This window comes from Pseudochaenichthys georgianus, unplaced genomic scaffold (genome assembly GCF_902827115.2).
Source record: "Pseudochaenichthys georgianus unplaced genomic scaffold, fPseGeo1.2 scaffold_475_arrow_ctg1, whole genome shotgun sequence".
Classification (NCBI taxonomy): domain Eukaryota; kingdom Metazoa; phylum Chordata; class Actinopteri; order Perciformes; family Channichthyidae; genus Pseudochaenichthys; species Pseudochaenichthys georgianus.
This window is the reverse complement of record NW_027263039.1, coordinates 17,978-36,760: the sequence shown is the minus strand read 5'-3', so window position 1 is coordinate 36,760 and position 18,783 is coordinate 17,978. Positions and strand designations below refer to the sequence as shown.

Sequence of the window (18,783 nt, the reverse complement as noted above, 5' to 3'; positions counted from 1 at the left end):
TGCAGCAGACCCTGTTTGTGCCTGTCTTTTATCAGTCGCCATTAGAGGGGACAGGGTGTGAGCACTCGCCAGTATGTGTGTGTGTGTGTGTGTGTGTGTGTGTGTGTGTGTGTGTGAGCAGCCACATTAATCTCCATGAGTGAGCACTAGCAGGTGTTAACCTATGTCACTCCTAACCGCCATGGCAACAGAGTCGTGGCACCTGGAGGTGGCTGTGAGGTTGTGTACGGTTTTGACACACACACACACACACGCACACACGCACACACACACACACACACACACACACACGCACACACACAGATGCAAAAAACAAGTAATAGTTTTGGGAGATATGCGTACGTGCTTTATTGGAAGTATTTTATGAGAAGATTTTGTATGTTTTGCCAAATTAGGCAGAAGCCAAGCGCTAGTTAGCTTAGCATAAATACTCCTAGCAAGGCTGTGTCCAAAGTTCAAAGTATTACATGTAAGATAAAGAGAGAGATAATGGCAAAAGATTATTGATATTTCAACTCAACACTCACTTGCTAAAACAAAACGTTAGCATGTGACAGATTTGGGTAGACGCACTTATTTCCATTAGTCCCAAAGCAGTAGCATGTTAGCTTAGCATGTTAGCTTAGCATGTTAGCTTAGCATTAAGACGGGAAACCGCTAGTTCCGTCCAAAGGTCAGAAAATGTACTGGTTATTTCAATAGAATAAACTCTTTGAATCCAAATGTGTTTCTCTTTCTACATCTCAAAGTAAACTCAAACCATAATAAAGTCTTGGTAAATATTATGATTTGCGTTAAACAACGTAACTTAAAAGTGTGTTGTGTGCACGGTCTTTATTGGTTTTCATTATACACAGTCTCACGGCATTTCGTGTTATAGTCACGACATTTAATCTATTGATTCATGTTCACCAACACGATTTTCACATTTCTTTCGTGTCACACAGAACGATTTTAAAAGCATGTAAATAATAACAAATTAGAAGGAAAAAAAGATGACGAAAAAATACAGATGTCAGTATTCTGAGGCTCTGAGCCATTTCTTTTCCTCACGGACGGCAAAAAAACTCAGACATTATACAATTTAAAATAAAAGAGTTAGGGTTAGACTAGGTAAGATATTAACTAAGAAAATGTTTTTATGAACCACACAGCTTCTGATCTTCCAATACCCGACCGGACACAAAGACGGGTGCAGGCACGAAACACACTACCAATAGAAATACGTTGCTTTTAAAATCTCTCTGGTGAACACGAATCAATAGATTAAATTAATTTCATGACTATAACACAAAATGCCGTGAGACTGGGTTGTTTTATTATACCTCTATGATTCTCAAATGTTCTGTATTGCATCAGAATCACTGACTGCCCCTCCTCTCAACGTCTCCCTGGGGGATTCATTCGTCTGCTGGAATAATAAGCGCGAGCTGCATCATTTTCTCCATGGACTCATCCCGGGAAGGCTCTTAAGCACCAGATGAGACTCTATCTTCGGGGATCAGCCTCAAAATATCTTCCTACAGCGTAATCATCTCCGCCGAGGTCAGGTCCTGATGGTTTTCTGGAGAGCTCCCTTAATGCAGCCCTAAATCCTCTGGCTCTGTCCGTCTGGCAGCCAGGAGGAAGCCGAGAGAGAAGTACTCACATCCTTTACCCCAGTAGAAGTACAGATACTCGTGTTTAAAAATACTCTGGTGAAAGTAGAAGTACTGATTAAACTTCTTTACTCAAGTAAAAGTATGAGCTTTGAAATGTACTTCAGTAAAAAGTGTATATGAATAGAACAATAATGTCATTGTTAGCTAATGAATGTTTCCATGCTGAACAACGGCAACATGACAACGTTTCCATTGGTCCCTCTTCTTTAGAGAAGACCAGGAAGTGATGGATACACGGATCGTGTTCCAACCAATAGGCACGCAGTGACTCTAAAGAATAATGACCACGCACCAACACACATTCAGACTAAAGGAACCAGCTGTTTGGGAAATGAGAGAAGTAGAAAGTACAGGTATTTGAGTTCAACATGAGAGAAGTAGAAAGTACAGGTATTTGAGTTCAACATGTAAGAAGTAGAAAGTACAGGTATTTGAGTTCAACATGAGAGAAGTAGAAAGTACAGGTATTTGTGTTCAACATGTAAGAAGTAGAAAGTACAGGTATTTGAGTTCAACATGTGAGAAGTAGAAAGTACAGGTATTTGAGTTCAACATGTAAGAAGTAGAAAGTACAGGTATTTGAGTTCAACATGTGAGAAGTAGAAAGTACAGGTATTTGAGTTCAACATGTGAGAAGTAGAAAGTACAGGTATTTGAGTTCAACATGTGAGAAGTAGAAAGTACAGGTATTTGAGTTCAACATGTGAGAAGTAGAAAGTACAGGTATTTGAGTTCAACATGTGAGAAGTAGAAAGTACAGGTATTTGAGTTCAACATGTAAGAAGTAGAAAGTACAGGTATTTGAGTTCAACATGTGAGAAGTAGAAAGTACAGGTATTTGAGTTCAACATGTGAGAAGTAGAAAGTACAGGTATTTGAGTTCAACATGTGAGAAGTAGAAAGTACAGGTATTTGAGTTTAACATGTAAGAAGTAGAAAGTACAGGTATTTGAGTTCAACATGTGAGAAGTAGAAAGTACAGGTATTTGAGTTCAACATGTGAGAAGTAGAAAGTACAGGTATTTGAGTTCAACATGTAAGAAGTAGAAAGTACAGGTATTTGAGTTCAACATGTAAGAAGTAGAAAGTACAGGTATTTGAGTTCAACATGTAAGAAGTAGAAAGTACAGGTATTTGTGTTCAACATGTAAGAAGTAGAAAGTACAGGTATTTGAGTTCAACATGTGAGAAGTAGAAAGTACAGGTATTTGAGTTCAACATGTGAGAAGTAGAAAGTACAGGTATTTGAGTTCAACATGTAAGAAGTAGAAAGTACAGGTATTTGAGTTCAACATGTGAAAAGTAGAAAGTACAGGTATTTGAGTTCAACATGTAAGAAGTAGAAAGTACAGGTATTTGAGTTCAACATGTGAGAAGTAGAAAGTACAGGTATTTGAGTTCAACATGTGAGAAGTAGAAAGTACAGGTATTTGTGTTCAACATGTGAGAAGTAGAAAGTACAGGTATTTGAGTTCAACATGTGAGAAGTAGAAAGTACAGGTATTTGGGTTCAACATGTAAGAAGTAAAAAGTATTTGGGTTCAAAATGTAAGAAGTAGAAAGTACAGGTATTTGTGTTCAACATGTAAGAAGTAGAAAGTACAGGTATTTGAGTTCAACATGTAAGAAGTAGAAAGTACAGGTATTTGAGTTCAACATGTAAGAAGTAGAAAGTACAGGTATTTGAGTTCAACATGTAAGAAGTAGAAAGTACAGGTATTTGAGTTCAACATGTAAGAAGTAGAAAGTACAGGTATTTGAGTTCAACATGTAAGAAGTAGAAAGTACAGGTATTTGAGTTCAACATGTAAGAAGTAGAAAGTACAGGTATTTGAGTTCAACATGTAAGAAGTAGAAAGTACAGGTATTTGGGTTCAACGTGTAAGAAGTAGAAAGTACAGGTATTTGAGTTCAACAGGTAAGAAGTAGAAAGTACAGGTATTTGAGTTCAACAGGTAAGAAGTAGAAAGTACAGGTATTTGGGTTCAACGTGTAAGAAGTAGAAAGTACAGGTATTTGAGTTCAACATGTAAGAAGTAGAAAGTACAGGTATTTGGGTTCAACATGTAAGAAGTAGAAAGTACAGGTATTTGAGTTCAACATGTGAGAAGTAGAAAGTACAGGTATTTGAGTTCAACATGTAAGAAGTAGAAAGTACAGGTATTTGAGTTCAACATGTAAGAAGTAGAAAGTACAGGTATTTCAGTTCAACATGTGAGAAGTAGAAAGTACAGGTATTTGAGTTCAACATGTAAGAAGTAGAAAGTACAGGTATTTGAGTTCAACATGTAAGAAGTAGAAAGTACAGGTATTTGAATTCAACATTTAAGAAGTAGAAAGTACAGGTATTTGTGTTCAACATGTGAGAAGTATAAAGTACAGGTATTTGGGTTCAACATGTAAGAAGTATAAAGTACAGGTATTTGAGTTCAACATGTAAGAAGTAGAAAGTACAGGTATTTGAGTTCAACATGTGAGAAGTAGAAAGTACAGGTATTTGGGTTCAACATGTAAGAAGTAGAAAGTACAGGTATTTGAGTTCAACATGTAAGAAGTAGAAAGTACAGGTATTTGAATTCAACATTTAAGAAGTAGAAAGTACAGGTATTTGTGTTCAACATGTAAGAAGTAGAAAGTACAGGTATTTGGGTTCAACATGTAAGAAGTAGAAAGTACAGGTATTTGAGTTCAACATGTAAGAAGTAGAAAGTACAGGTATTTGGGTTCAACATGTAAGAAGTAGAAAGTACAGGTATTTGAGTTCAACATGTAAGAAGTAGAAAGTACAGGTATTTGGGTTCAACATGTAAGAAGTAGAAAGTACAGGTATTTGAGTTCAACATGTAAGAAGTAGAAAGTACAGGTATTTGGGTTCAACATGTAAGAAGTAGAAAGTACAGGTATTTGTGTTCAACATGTTAGAAGTAGAAAGTACAGGTATTTGTGTTCAACATGTAAGAAGTAGAAAGTACAGGTATTTGGGTTCAACATGTAAGAAGTAGAAAGTACAGGTATTTGTGTTCAACATGTAAGAAGTAGAAAGTACAGGTATTTGTGTTCAACATGTAAGAAGTAGAAAGTACAGGTATTTGGGTTCAACATGTAAGAAGTAGAAAGTACAGGTATTTGAGTTCAACATGTAAGAAGTAGAAAGTAAAAAGTCGTAGTATTTGTACTCCACTACTTCCCACCCCTCTGAGTGAGCGATGGCTTGTGGAGAGGAAATGCTCGGGGAGGATTTTTGGGCAGGAATGCGGCGCGCCAAACTCCCAGAAGGCCGAGCGTTAGAGGCCCCGGTGCGGCTGCCACACGCCGTGATGGCCAGGGGTCAAAGCCACAGAGCCCGGGGGTTTCACATGTCACAGAGTTTCAGTGTTTTTAACGGAGTGAAAAGACCTGGAAGCACCTAAAGAAAGCCATGATGAGAGCCGTTTGAATCCTCTGAGATGCAGCCTTTAAGCTTATCTTTGCACTTTTAGCTGCAGCTAGTATTTTATCGCTTTTATGAATTGTCTTTTTAAAAAAAAAAATGTTGTGTGTTGAATTATGATGTGTTAAATCCCTATGTGAAGCATTTTGCCTCTGTGTCTTAAATGTGCTATACAAATAAACTAACCTTGAACCTTCCTTTGTTGTCTACTTTAGGAAACACTGGACCATCCTTTAGGAAAGGAAAGGAGATACAGCTGTGACCATCAAACGCAAATCACACAATTAACTTGCGATAACTTTAAAAACTGCTTTTATTTTTGGAGCTTTCAACAATATGTGAAACCAGAAGGGAAATGTGAGCATCCTGCTAAGTGGAGGTGTTTCTTCAGCTATTCCTCATCATGCACAGTCGTAGATGTGAAGGGGAAGTTTAAGATGTGATGCGCTTGGGAGCAACCTTCCTTTCACTTTCCTTTTTTGTACTTTCCCCACTTAAGCCCTGATCAATCCTCCTTCACATCTTCCCTTAACCGCATCACCCCTTAGCAGGAAAAGTGATTAGGAAAAGTCACAGGACCCGATAGTTCTGACTTTTCGAACTGCAACCCGAGCGAAGTCAGATCGGAGATAGGGAAAGACGGATCAGGAATGCGATGCGGAGCGACGGCTAGAGAGCTGCAGCGCGTTGGTTGTATTATATATTATGTGACGGAACCTTCTGGATCAATGGAGACTCGGAGAGACACGAGGAGAGCTGGAGCTTTGATGGTTTATTTGGAGCTTCGGCCGGACATGTGTTTCTGAAGATCTCACCCCGGACCCATTCAGCTGGTTCGGAGAGCATCGTCAACAAGATGAAGTAAAGCGCCATGACACCTCTGTCAGGCAGCAATACGGAGACAGAACACTGAGCGGCCCGGGGTGCAGGCCCGTCTTCAGCGAGGGCAAACCGACTGATACACTGGGTCAGAGTTATAGTGGTTTAAGTGCATGGTGCATCTTCATGTAATAGATCTGAACATACGTCTTTAAATGCAGGTCTTAGTCTCTCATGTCCTTACAGCTGCACTCAATTTAAATAATAAAAATTCACTTTTCATGCAAAAGATAATACATAGTGCTGTTTTCCGCCTTTCAAAAAGTGAGATGTCCTGCTTCTTTCTGTGTTATCTCATCTGAAAGTGAATATCTCTGAGTTTGGGAGTATCAATATATTTAGACTCTCGGACATTTTTTACTATTTGAAGACATTTTATACACTGAGAGCAGCCCAGGGTGCAGGCCTGTGCTCAGCGAGGGCAGTCGATGCTAAACTGGGTCAAACAGACTCTCCTTGCACTATTTCTGTTCTATTTTATTTGTATTACTTCCACTGTTGTATCTGTTGTATATGTTGTATCTGTTTTAACTGTTGTATCTGCTGTATTGTGGGAGGAGCCTGTGACCTCAGATTTTCATTGACATGTCTGCACTGCCGAGCACATGACAATAAAAGCCTTGCATCTTGAACCTCTGCTTTGGAATCGTCTTCCATTTCAATCCGAAGCTCTCCTTTAACTCCAAACCCATCTCTCCGCGTCCGTCTTCCTCTTCGACTGCTCTCCATCACCTCGTTCCATCCACGTGAGCCATCCTTCAGTCCTTCATCCTTCATCCTTCATCCTTCATCCTTCATCCTTCATCCTTCATCCTTTCATCACAAGGCAATACTTATGTATGTTGTTGTATCATGTTTGTATCATTTGACGTATGTTTTTGTCTTTGCTTCGTAGCCCTTTGAGGCATTTCTTCTGATTCGGGGCAACAATACATTTTGATTCGATTTGATTTACAAACTGATAAACTGAGTCAAAGTTATGGGCGAATATCTCCCCAACAGAAGTGCCGATCTGGGGCAGCTAATGTCGGGTGGCAGCTCTCCTCAGTCTGGCCCCTGCTGTCATCTTTCTAATGATTTCTTTATTTTGCAGGAAGAGCTTTTTCTCCAGGGGAAACGCTCCACTTCCGGCTCGGAGGAAACCCGACGCTGTGCCGAGCCGACGCCGACCCGAGCGTCTGAAAGCTCGTCACCAGGGAGAAGCCTTTCATCCCCGAACCCCCCCAAACATCCACACACTCCAAACATCCCCCAAACACCCACACACTCATCAGGATCGGCCCCTCGTCCTCGGGGGGGCTTCAGCTTTTCCTCTCAGTAGTAACAGTTTTCTTTTAACTTTGAAATGATTATTTTGAATGATTATCTCCATGAGATCTCACGGCTTTTTGTTGTCATAGCAACGGTGTAGTTATGTCGATGAAAGGTAGGTCATACTTCTGATCACTCTTTAAGCTACTTAGGTTTAAAGTTTTACCTTACTATGCATCTTTATCATTTATTTTATCGTACACATCACGGCACAAAGTATAACCAACTTAAATGGCCTTCTTTAAATGTAAGAAGACACACGCATTGGCTTCAGCTGATATTTAGTTTAGTCTTTAGTTTAGTTTATTTATTTATTTTTTTCGAGCGTGTAAAACCAAAGAAAATACAAATGAAACAAAAGATGATGCAGTACTATACAAATTAATGCAATAACTAAACGAAATATTTAAATAATAATTGAATAATCTGTAGTATCATTGTCTGATCACAATACATTTTTAAATGCCTTTATCTTAACTATCCCCCTTAGTTAAAGCAGTATTTCGTACCCTACTCGCCAAATCATCAAGTTAGACAGTCTTCAGATTTATTTCTCTGTCCTCTGCAACAAAATGGACTGGCAGAAGAGCGTTCATGTTCAAAGCCCACCGACTGGAACACTTTACCTGCTGCCATTAGATCTCTGTCATCATTATGTTTAAATGGTAAATGGACTGTACTTATAAAGCGCTTTATCCCGTCTTTAAGACCCCTCAAAGCGCTTTACAGACTACATGTCGTTCACCATTCACACAGAGCAGTGTATGTTAGGACATGCACTAACACACACACACATTCACACACCGTTGGCCATCGGGAGCAACTCAGGGTTAGGTATCTCGCCCAAGGATACATCGACATGTTGACTGCATGGGCTGGGATCGAACCCACAACCTTCTGGTGGAAAGACGACCGCACTCCCTCGCAGCCACAGTCGCCGTAAACATGCATTGCTATCTCACGTTCAGCCGGTCTGCACTCGTTATAACTGATATGGATGAAACTGATTGGCTCGACTGTCTCATATTATAATGATTGTACGCATCGCTTGAATTTCACTCAACAGCCTGTACGTGGTTTGTCTTGTGTGTCATGTTGTGTCTTTTTGTTTGTGTGTGTCTGTAAGTCGTTGTTGTTGTCGGGACCCCTTGGAAACGAGACGGTGCATCTCAAGCGGTTTATCCCAATGAATAGAAATGTCTATTATAACATTTATTAGGACTATTGTTTCAGCTGTTTGTCTCTCTTCGGGTATTTCCCCAAATTCAATTTTTAAAATGTTGCAAGCTATTTTTTCACCCTGACTGAATTGTTCTCCGCTCTCTTTTGAAACGTGAAGGCGGTTCAACTCACACATACAAATTCCTATCAATAAAATATGTGTTCCACACTTTGATTGATTTGTATCTGACATCGATTAGTGATCCTGGGGGTCAGAGGTTAAACCCTCAGATCTCCAGAGGCAGGAACCTTGAGAGCCGGCTTTGAAGGAAAGAAAGAAACGCTACCATTCGTGCCCAGTGTCTAATCTAGTCGGAATATGTCTCTCCACCTGCAGGACACGATAACTTCAGACGTGACACTGCAGTGAGATATCGGGACTTGTTTTTAGGCAGTGCTTCACCTTGTTAAGTCAAAACATCTGATTTTGAGTTTTATCTCGGATGAAACACGTATTTTTTAACATATTTAATAGAAAATCACCAATCAGGAAACTTTTGAGTATTTGCGGCTTCTATTGAAACACAACATGTCCTGATTCTGGTGAAATATAGTTCAACACGAGTTCTCCCAGATAAATACACGATCCGACTGATCGAAATATCCCTTCTTATTTCAAGAAGTCCTACCAAGCAAATATTCACGCAGATTGTTGAACTTATACCGAGGTTTCATTATTGTTTCACTTGTTTCTGGAGCCGCATTTCTCCCAGCGACCCCCCCCCTCTCTCCCCCTCGTCCGGCGTAATCAGGCCCAGCCTCCCAATCATGAAACCCAAGTTGAGCGCGACTTACAGCAGTGCTTCTCTGCTGCTGATTGTTCCAGAAACAACAGATGGAAACTGTGAGCGTAAACATGTAAATACTGCCGGAGTCATGGCTGAAGAAAATAGGTCCAGCCCCATCACAGCAGAGCGATTACAGCAAAGCCTGCACACAACAACCACTTTGTGTCAGAAGTCGTAGCTGTCAGGATCACACACACAGGAGCACACGCACACACACACACACACACACACACACACACACACACACACACACACACACACACACACACACACACACACACACACACACACACACACACACACACACACACACACACACACACACACACACACACTAAAGAAAGGCTGAAATCAAGCGTGTGTGTGCGTGTGTGTGCGTGTGTGCGTGCGTGTGTGCGTGCGTGTGTGTGTGTGTGTGTGTGTGTGTGTGTGTGTGTGTGTGTGTAGAGCTGAGTCACTCTCTGGTGGATTTAATCTGACGAGTAAACAAAGAGACCGATGACTTAATTTCCAAATGAGAAATATCAGATGAAAAACTTCAAACAAACCAAAACCACTTGTTGTCAAAGAGACTTAGAATAATGTGAATATGTTCGGGTGTGTGTTAGCAAGAAAGACCTTGCTTGCAAACATGTGTGTGTGTGTGTGTGTGTGTGTGTGTGTGTGTGTGTTCTCATTTTTCTATATAATGATGTGGAGACGCTGCTTTTCTTTTGTCATAACTTAATGTACTTTAAGTCGCAGACATGCATCTGTATGATTAGAGAACAAAAAGACCGTGCTAGCAAATATGCATGACTGTGTGTGTGTGTGTGTGTGTGTGTGTGTGTGTGTGTGTGTGTCTCATCTTAATATATCTTAATTGTGGTGTATGGAGGGGCACCTGAGAGTCATGCAGCGCAGTGTAAACATGTTGGGGGGACTGATTGGTATCCAGACCGCAGGACCGTTACCTGTCAAATCCCAGCAGCTCTTACATACCTGATGAGCGTGTGTGTGTGTGTGTGTGTGTGTGTGTGTGTGTGTGTGTGTGTGTGTGTGTGTACATGATTATATATGATTGAAGCCGAGGTCTGCTGGAGACACTAAAAAAAGCTCTGGTTAGAATCAGAGCGGCTGCTGCGCTCCACGCTGACAACGACGCGGTGTAATCGACATTCTCAGAGAGAGAAAGTTAATTAGCATCGAAAGTGAGACCGACACAAATGTTCTATTTTCGGAGCATATGATGGCCGAATGAAGGCTGAGGAGATTCGAAGCTGTACACATATCCTCATATACACAGAAAGGTTAAGTTGTACTATTTGTTTTCTGCATGCAACAATACAAGATACACTATTTTGAACGATGTGTAGATCATCTTTCCTCCTTCTCGTACAAAAATACAACTTTATGTCGAGAAAATGGGTAATCTGTAAATGTATCAGTAAAAGAGAACCGCTGACGCGTCCTAAAACCCGGAAGTGAACTCCTTCCGGTTCCTCCGTCATAAACTGGGGATCGTCCTGGTCACCAAGATAATACAAAATATAGTAGAAAATATAGTAAAATATAACAGTATTTACATGGAAATGGAATGGAATAAAAAGTAATAAAATATGGAATAGAAATCGGAAGTGCTGTATAAATAAACTTGCCTTATATTATATTAAATTACATGTATCTGATTAATCCAAAGATACCCCACGACCATCACTTGATGCTTCCTTTTCAAGCTTTGACTTTGACTGATGAGTCTGTGTTTCTCTGCAGGTCTAACTGTGTGAACATCCTGGTCACCACCACGCAGCTCATCCCGGCGCTCGCCAAAGTCCTGCTCTACGGCCTGGGGATCGTCTTTCCCATCGAGAATATTTATAGTGCAACCAAAATAGGTACTGATTTGATGAATCTCTCTGCTTGTTGTTGTATGTGAAACGAGCAGACACACACCGTCTGAGAGACTCAAAGAAGTGACTGCAAGGAAACATCGACGACCACGGAGACATTAGAAGACAACTGAAGGAGGACGAGCAGAAAGGGGCGGAGAGAGACTTTAGAAAGGGGACGAACTGCCGCAACGAGACACAAAGCATTGAAGCCACCGTAGAAACAGAAGAACAGAGTGCGAGGACCCCGACGGCCTCCAACCGGCGACATGTCTCCAAAAACAATAATATGAAAACACGATGTCTTCACGTGAAATCAGTCCGAACATCTGCCAAGAGAACAAGTGAGAATTAACGTGGAGAGAATCCTTGAACTAAGACGGGATATTTAGAGAAGTCTGATCTTGTAATCAGCTGGAGAACTCATTTAGAACTATATTCACCAGAATAGAGAACCGCCGGGACGCGTCCTGAAACCCGGAAGTGAACTCCTTCCTCCGTCATAAAGCGATGTCTCCGTAGGACTTTGGAAAACAGCTGGAACTCAGGTCTGTGGTTGAGACGCATTGAAGAGACGGGTCGCGTTCTGTTCAGCCGGATCATCTCCACATGTCTATTTTATAATTTGAATCATAAATCTAGTCGCCAGAAGCGAAATGCTAACGTGATGCTATAAAGGAGCTACAGCCGGGTCGCTGCTTCAACGCCACGCCGACTTCAGATCCAGATTCAAACTACAGACTCTAAATGGAACGAGTTGAAGCGTCTGTCTGAACACTCTGCAGGAGGCAGGGACTGGCTTCCAAGCAGAACAGGACTAACTTAGCGGAGTGTTCACGTGTTCGGCGTAATGACGACCTCCACGACTTCTGTAGTCCCATTCGCCGCTTGGTAACAACCATCGTTTCTCAGACACATCCACTCTTCAGAAATCACCAGCTGGTCGCTGCTGATGGTTTAATGTCGTAGAACAAAACGTGATGCGTCTCTTCAATGCGTCTCGTCCTCAGACCGTAGTTCAGATACTTTCCAAACCCTACGGAGAGATCCCGTTGCTTTTTGTCGAAGGAACCGGACGTGGTAAAAATGCTATTTTACTTCCGGGTTTTAGGACGCGTCGCTGCGGTTCTCTATTATTATCATAATAATGAGGAATCTAAATCCATCCATCCAACTTTATTGACTGTAACAAAGCAAAGACCGACTGAAGGCCTTGTTAAACTGGGTATTGGGACTATTGTACAATAACTGGCACGAAATCAAGGGTCTTTTTAAGATAAGGATAAGAGTTTCTTTATTGATCCCAATTTGAGCCATTTTTGCGTTGCAGCAGCATAACACAGCAACACAACAAAACAAGGCATTGCACATGCGTAGACATTAAAGAGTAGAAATAAACAATAGCCGCTTTCACACCGGAGTACTTTTCCTACTTTAGTTCCGAAAATTTGCGTTCACACTTTATATATACAGTCTATGATTCACACCAAAAGAATCCGGGACTAAAATGTGTTCATGAGAACTTTTCCCCCCTTTTCGGCCCCTGCTAGAGAGCATTAGCATTATTAGCATTATTAGCATTATTAGCATTAGCCCCGCGCACTAACGGAGAGAAACTAACTTATGGCAACACAAAAGAAAACATGGGAGCGGTGGAGATGAGGAGGTGTCGGCGTTCTGGCGATTTACGGAGCGTCCACACTACAGCTTCAAAAAAAGCTTGGAGCTGGGCGTGTCTGGAGCTTGGGGATTTTATTCAAGCAACACGACCAACAACCAATCACATGAATCTCCCGCCCCCGACATACAGAGCAAAAACCCCCGGGGATTTTATGCGAGCAATATATATATATATAAACTCCCCAAACAGGCGAAACCCTACCAGTTTCCCCCTCTGTCTCTGCCACCTCCCTCCATGCTGGTTCCTCCGGTTTGTATCCCGGTAGGTGAAGAGGGGCTGGTCATACAAAACCGGGTGATTCGCTACGGCGATAGTTAGTTTCTCCTCCGACTTTTTTTGAAATATAGAAATGAACGGCGGGATATCTCTCCCAGCTTAGACACGGTTTGATTGGCTACGGCTTCAGCTGTCAGATTTTCAGAAACGGGATTTGAACTTTCAACTTTATCGTCATTGCACAGAGTACAACGACATGCTGTTTGAGTCCAACCCAGAGAGTGCAAAGAGTAGCAAAATTCCCTGAGGTGTCGATAAATTCACAAATCAGATCAGACATACATTTATTTTGATAAACTGTAGATTTACAGAATATAAAGTGCAGGGTTTAGGGCATATTGTAGTGCCAGGAAAAGGGAGTCGGAGGCGGTGTATTCAGAACAGAGTTCCAATCTTTATTATCCATTAATCATAGCGAGGTCAACACATCAGCTGCTCTGCTTGACGAGCTAGCAGGAATGGGGGCTAACGCTACAGGTGTTCCCACTAAAGGGTCCGTGTGGCAACACAATAAGAGAGGTGAATTATGTCCAATAACGTGTCACCACACAAGCCCCCCCCAGAATTCACGTGTAAACAAAATCCGTATGGCGGAGAGGAACAACCCGCCTGCCCCCACGAGACCTGCGCACCGGAGTCGGTACAGCGACCTCCGCCCGTGCGGCCCCTGACAGAGGAGGGACCGGAACCACAGGTCCGCACTCCCTGACAGGAATCAAAGCCGGAATTATGTCCAATAACGTGTCACCACAATATATAAATTAAACGTATCATAGTGAATACGAACACGCTCCTCATCCTAAAGGTGCGTGTGATGGTGGGCTAGATTCCGATTATTTAATGCAGAAGTTTTATGTATGAGTATGTATGTATGTATGAGTCCGTCCCACTCTCCGGCTGCAGGTTCTTTGGGGAGGGGCTATACTGCGGTTACGATGTAATTTGTGTGGGGGGTTGTTAGTGATTATGTCTCACTAAGCAGGTCTGAGGTCAGCCGTGCTCAACAGAGACGTTTCCCTCCCGGTGTGTGAGGAGTGTTTGTCTAACGGACGCTCTCATTGGCTCAGACACTTTACCACACACACACACACACACACACACACACACACACACACACACACACACACACACACACACACACACACACACACACACACACACACACACACACACACACACACACACACACACACACACACACACACACACACACACACACACACACACACACACACACACACACACACACACACACACACACACACACACAATAATGACCCAGGATTCAGTGTGAGTTTGGATCATCTGAGACGTCATAATTACCCCGACCTCCAAAACGCTGACAAATTATTCAACCCGACCTCTTCTTCTGCGAGGGCAAATATTCAGACACTTCCAGAGACATGGAATAATAATGTGAAAGCAGGATGGAAACATAAGTAGGAACGTTATGTGCTCTCTTAGTGACTGTTTACACGCTATCATCTGCTGAGTGTGGCCCTTTACAAATCAACATGTCTTACGTGACAGGAATTATTTTCTTTGCATCATGAGCTAAACTTTATAAAAGGTTAACACACAGCCTGGAAAAACAAGGTTGTGTGTCAGCTATAAGCACGTGTGACCACCTAAAGCGATTTTTATTTTGCTTTTTTAAAACTTTCCCACCATCAGCCGGTCCTTATTTATTCAGAAAAGTCGTGCATGAACATGGAACATTATACATTATAAAGAACACATGCATAGAAAGACACTTCTATGTATGTTCAAAAATGCAAAATATACAATTTTAAGTTTAACCTGTGCTTTAAAAACCGTATACACATAGAAATAAGATCGTGAGCTTTATTGGGTTCTTAAAATAAGTAAATACTTCTACTTCGTCCATGTTTGTTGTTGTGCTAAATAAATGCAGAATCCAACATATATTACAGAACTGTTCCTCAAGTACTAAATGATGATATAAAAACATTTCAAAATATATATTTCCACATTTAACCGAATGAACTTTAAGATAAGATTTGTATTGGTTTAAAATAAGTAAATAAATATTGAACAAAGATGAGATGTCTTTGACTGCTTTGTTTAATTTGAATATATTCTCAATACAGCTGCCAAGAAAGTAATGGATGGATTTAGTATCGATGTTGTACAGCAGTATGCATGTTCCTACTGTATGTGTGCATGTGTCACATCAGAAGATTACGTTTCCACGGAGATCAGCTTTCCGTCGTGTCGTCTGGTGACTTCAGATCCAGAGCCACGTCAGGTGGACAGAATATATAAAATACAATATATCTCCACACACACGCAAGCGCACGCACGCACACACACACACACACACACACACACACAGACAGACAGACAGACAGACAGACAGACAGACAGACAGACACACACACACACACACACACACACACAGAGAGAGACACACACACACACACACACACACACACACACACACACACACACACACACACACACACACACACACACACACACACACACACACACACACACACACACACACTTGTAGTTTCCTTGAGTATTTCTATTTTCTGCTACTTTCTACTTCTACTACACTGCAGTTCAGAGATAAATTATGTACTCGTTTAATTTAATACCTGCTGGATGTGACACACACACACACACACACACACACACACACACACACACACACACACACACACACACACACACACACACACACACACACACACACACCCCCCCCCCCCCCGTGTCACCCGGCCTATTCTCGGCTATTGTTTTAACAAAATGGTTTACCCATGAGCAATTTGTCCAACGCCATCTTTGTGAGTGGAGATGTATCTGATTTCACTTTTTCCCCTCGCCATAATTCTGCGGCTCACGAAGGCGTTTCAGATCTGTTGACAGGAGCGTTTTGCTTCATATTTGCAGACTCAGTGACAGCGTTATTATTTTGTCAGCTCCAGATCAGGGCCGCGAGGTGAAGGGGATCGCAGCCTGTGCCAGTTTGTTCTCCGTCTGACTTCAAAAAGACGACTTGGAAAGCAACATCCCAGGATAAATAAGCACAATATGGCATAGGGTTACGATTCTGTCTTAATTTTGTGAATAAAAAAGAGACTTTTGACACTGCAATCAGGCCACGTTAAAATGTATACATGGAAAACAGTTTTGTTCGGAACATTTGGGATTACTCAAGATACCCGTGTAAAGACTTTCTCTCTCGGTAACAGAAGATTTGACCAAGCTGTCACTCAGAGAAAGACTGGCAGACATGTTGTACATGTTGATGTCCTGCTCACAAGATTCAGCTTAACAAAACTTCCGTTTGATTTGCCGAACGCATTTCTGTGTCGTCGGTGGATATCTGAAATGCATTCTGTTTGATTGCCAAAGTAACCCCATAATACTGGCTTTAAATCTTTATATATGTGTGTGTGTCCACGCTCTACACGTCACCGTGCATTTTTATTTTCATTTCTATTAAGCAACAAAAGCCAAAGCACACAGCAGCCATCAGACGTGTTTAAAGAGCGCCTGGTTTCATCTCTGCGGACGTGGAAAAGTAGAAAAATCGTCATTATAACCGCTTGTTTTTTTATTCCGTCTGCAGCACAGAATCTCCATCTTTCTGTTTACCTTTGGTATCTATATCTGTTTACTTTGGGGGTGGGGGGGGGGTTCCTCCGGGTGCTTGAAATGATTTCTGCAGATGACTTCATCCACTTGACAACTGGGAATTCATACAGAACATTTCCCCCCGTTTCTTTGTGTGCAAGTGGATGTAAATGATATATTTTCTCTCATAGTTGGCAGCGGATCCTCACAGACGGTAAGGTGGGGGGGTTCTTCACCCGGAGCCCCTCAACGTGTCTGCATACAGTAGATTGTATATCTTATAGAAGTGAATCCTCTTTCATCTCATTTTTCTCCTACAAAAAACTCACGTGCATTTCTGCTCGTTTCCTGCCTTCGAAAAGCCAATAGAAAAATGCACAATTTGTCCAAAAGCCTGTTATCCAGGAATGAAATACCCGTAATAACGATCAACGTGTGCTTCTGTTGCAAAACGAGAGTGTGTGTGTGTAGTCAACAGGCTTCTGAACCATTGGTGGCTTCTATTGGGGTTGCCAAACAATGGCATGGCACAAAGGTGACATATCATGCTATATTTGAACAATATATTGTAGGGCCACCCATACCTATATAAAGTATATAAATATAGTTTTTTTTTCAAAATACCAAACAGATCCTGCATTTTAGCCATGCCTCATTTCGCTAAATTTTTGCAGGGGGCTGGCTGCAGCTGACCACGCCCCCCTGCAGCTGACCACGCCCCCTGCATCTGACCACGCCCCCCTGCAGGAGAGGGGAGCGTGCTCTGAGATCAGCTGCTGGGCTGCAGCGGGGAGAAGAGGGGGAGAAAAAGAGATCTCCGTCCTCCGTGTTTTATTCATATGATTATATAGAGTCGTTATTAATTTGTTTTAAAGCTCAATAAATAACAAAGAAGACCTTTGAGCGGCACTTTTCGAATTTTGTCCGGAAGATTTAAACTTTAACGGACATGTTGACAGGCGAAAAAAAATGGAACTGAAACTCTGCCGCACGGCCCCCTCGTCCCTTGGAAGAGGCGGAGAGGTGGGCGTTTGTCATCTGCTGGTGGACTACCGGGGAGGATTACAGCGAGGGAGCAACCGCTCGCCTCGGGGAGGGAGAGAAAGAGCCACGGCGGAGAATAAACAGAAGGGCAACCATGGCAACCATGCGCGGGAAGTCTTCTTCGCTGCTTTTGTGACAGGAGTACACCGTTTCTAGAGATTTGGGTACCGAGGAAAAGAGAGAGGGTTGTGTTTTCTGACACTCGGTGAGTTCCCTGGAACACACGACGTACTAAAGTGCATTTTGCAGATAGGTCCCCTTAAGAAAAGGATTTCTGCCCCTCTTAACATTCGCCACATTCAGTGCTTTATAAGATATCTTACACGGAGATATCCCTCATCGATTATTTGTTTTACTACAATCCAGCAACACATGTCATGTCTGCGTGTACATATTACAGAAGGGCTCGGTTTACAGAAAAACCTTTGTGTAGGCAAACCGAGCAGGTCCTCCTGAAACAAAGGGTCCAACACGAGTGAGAAGAAAGCAGGACGAATCACAGATAAGATACAGCTTGAGAATCACACAGCTGGAAGGGAACAGGGCGGGGCAGCCAATCACCAACAGGTGGGAGACACACAGGAAGTGAAGACACTTATCCAGACACTTGTCTTTTGTTACGTGTCTTTTCAGGACAAAGGCGACAGGCGACAGAATCAATCGCTGTGGTCGAGGAAAATACATGTTTGGGATAGTTTAAATCATTGGTGTCTTCTGGTTTCTCACGCAGCATGAAGTCACTTTGTCTCAGTGCACGGAGTCATGCACGTTGATATTGTGGAATAAAGGCAAATTACAGACGTGATAGAAGGAGAGTGTTCCTACAAAATAAAACAGGAAACAGATATGATAAAACGTGATCCTGACACTTAGGGTACAGCGTGTATCTTTAGAGCAGCAGGCTTTCATGCTTATGTTTGATTATTAGGAAAAACTTGGTTAAGTTTAAGCGACAAAAATACGTTTTTGGGATAAATTAAGTTGCAAATAAATCATTGTTGACTTTTGGACTTAAAGA

The 18,783-nt window shown here is 42.0% G+C and overlaps 1 long non-coding RNA gene across 2 annotated transcripts in view; it reads left to right on the top strand.

Moving 5' to 3' along the window:
- The window catches only part of LOC117442789 (uncharacterized), a 28,897-nt gene extending 22,529 nt beyond the window's left edge, over nt 1-6,368 (top strand). For both annotated transcript variants that reach the window (XR_004551561.1, XR_004551562.2), the window contains exon 3: nt 5,307-6,368. This is a non-coding gene — a long non-coding RNA (uncharacterized lncRNA). The remainder of the gene's footprint in view (nt 1-5,306) is intronic.
- The last annotated feature ends 12,415 nt before the right edge of the window (nt 6,369-18,783 follow it).